We start from the raw sequence: 2,458 nt of genomic DNA, 5'->3' as shown, positions 1-2,458 counted from the left end.
TATAGGCACAAAATGGATTTTTAAAAACAAAACTGATGAAGATGGAGAGATAATTCGAAACAAATCTCGGTTAGTAGCTCAAGGATACACTCAAGTAGAAGGAGTAGATTTTGATGAATCCTTCGCTCCTGTGGCAAGACTCGAATCCATTTGAATCCTCATGTCCATTGCATGCACTTTGAATTTCAAACTCTATCAAATGGATGTAAAGTGCACATTTCTGAATGGATATCTAAATGAAGAAGTGTTTATTGAGCAACCAAAAGGATTTGAGGATCCTCACTTTCCAGATCATGTATTGAGATTGAAGAAAACCCTTTATGGCTTAAAACAAGCGCCTAGAGCCTGGTACGATCGGCTTACACATTACCTTCTAGATAGAGGATTCAAAAGAGGGTATGCCGACCGAACTCTGTTTGTCAAAAATGATGAAGATTATCTCCTTGTGGCACAAGTTTATGTTGACGACATAGTGTTTGGAGCAACCATTGAAGATCGTGCTATTGAATTTTCTGAGGAGATGAAGAAGGAATTTGAGATGAGTATGGTAGGGGAACTCACATTTTTCTTGGGTCTTCAAGTCAAACAACAGAAGGAGGGTATATTTGTATCACAAGAGAAATATGCTAGAAACATTGTCAAGAAGTTTGGACTAGACTCCAAAAAACATGCCTCCACTCCCATGAGCTCATCCACTAAACTGAATGTTGATTCTTCTGGAGTAGAAGTAAGTCCTACCTTATATAGGAGCATCATTGGGAGTTTGCTCTATCTTACAACTAGTAGACCGGACATTGCATTCAGTGTTGGCGTTTATGCCAGATACCAAGCTAATCCAAAGGAATCTCACCTGACTGCTGCTAAGCGAATCATTTGATATGTGAATGGTACTTCAAACTATGGTCTGTGGTATTTAAAAGACTCAAATGCTTGTCTTACTGGGTATTCAGATGCTGACTGGGCTGGCAGTGTAGACGATCGGAAAAGCACTTCAGGCGGCTGTTTCTACCTTGGTAACAATCTTGTCTCGTGGATGAGCAAGAAACAAAATTCCGTGTCTCTATCTACTGCTGAAGCAAAATACATCACTGCTGGAGCAAAATACATCGCTGCTGGAAGTTGCTGCACTCAGCTTCTTTGGATGAAGAAATTACTTCATGACTATGAAATTCCTCAAGAAACGATGTGTGTCTTCTGTGACAACACTAGTGCCATCAATCTTTCCAAGAATCCTGTCCAGCATTCAAAATATAAACACATAGAGATACGTTACTATTTCATTCGGGATCTGGTAGAGGAAAGAGTTGTGTGTCTTGAGTTCATACACACCGACAATCAAAAGGCAGACATCTTCACCAAGCCTCTTGATGGTCCACGGTTTGAATCACTCCGTAATACCATTGGTGTTGGTACAATTCCTTGACTCTCGTGTGTGATGTGTGCTTCACATATTTTTAATTTGATAAGCTTATTTGTGTTGGAGCACACACTACTTTGTTAGCTCTTTGTGCAACATGATTATTGTTTGTTTGTCTATTTATGAATATTGTTGCTCCTTCTTATGTTTGTTCAATCTTTTTCTTCTTTTATGTCAAAAATCCAAAAATCACATAAAAATTAGAAAATCAAAAAGTTTGATTGACATTGTTGAGCTTTTGTCTCAAAACTTGTTTTGCCTTGTACCTTTGTGCTAATGGCTTTGTGCATTTTCGAGCATTGCTTGTTTCTTTGCACTCATATCACTGTGGGAGACATCTTGAAATCTATGTGATTGTTGTAAATAGATCTTCAAACTTGTCATGAATGATTAGTGAATGGTTATGTTGATCTTGAGACTTGCATAGACTTGTGTCTATATATCTTCTCACTCTTTATTTTTGTTTTTTGCTAAGAAGAGCTCACCAAATGTAAATCTCCAAATGAAAAGAGATATTGAGCTGCAAAAGCCTGTCGCACATTCTAGTATTCGACTAGGAGAAAGGGTAAGCGACCTTATATTAAAGAGAATGTTTATTCAAACAGCCAAAGGCTTGTTCATTAAAGTGAAATATCAAATATCACTCTCACAATGAGAGGTGATTGTCTCAAAAGATCAAAATGATCAAATGTTATGTTTGAAAGTGGAGTCAAATGTAAAGCTCCAAGATAAGTTATCAAGTTTTGTGGGAGGTCATATATACATATTTCTATAATTGAGATGGATCACTTGATCTAGTGCTAATTGTGTATGCCTTGGTTGAATTGATCATTGAAGCTTCACATTAGACTAAGGACTATCTCATTGTTGATATCCACACACAACACACAAGTTTTTGTTCAATAAATGCCATATTCATTTGTGTGATTGTACTTGATGAAATGTTTTTTCACAGGCTCAATCTGTGTAATTTCATGCACAAAAAGATTTTTGAGTGTTTTAGGTGTTTTTGGAAAGTATTTTGTTTGAAAAATCTGAAAA

This window comes from Quercus lobata, chromosome 5 (genome assembly GCF_001633185.2).
Source record: "Quercus lobata isolate SW786 chromosome 5, ValleyOak3.0 Primary Assembly, whole genome shotgun sequence".
NCBI classification, from domain to species: Eukaryota; Viridiplantae; Streptophyta; class Magnoliopsida; order Fagales; family Fagaceae; genus Quercus; species Quercus lobata.
Note: the sequence above shows the minus strand (reverse complement) of the source record.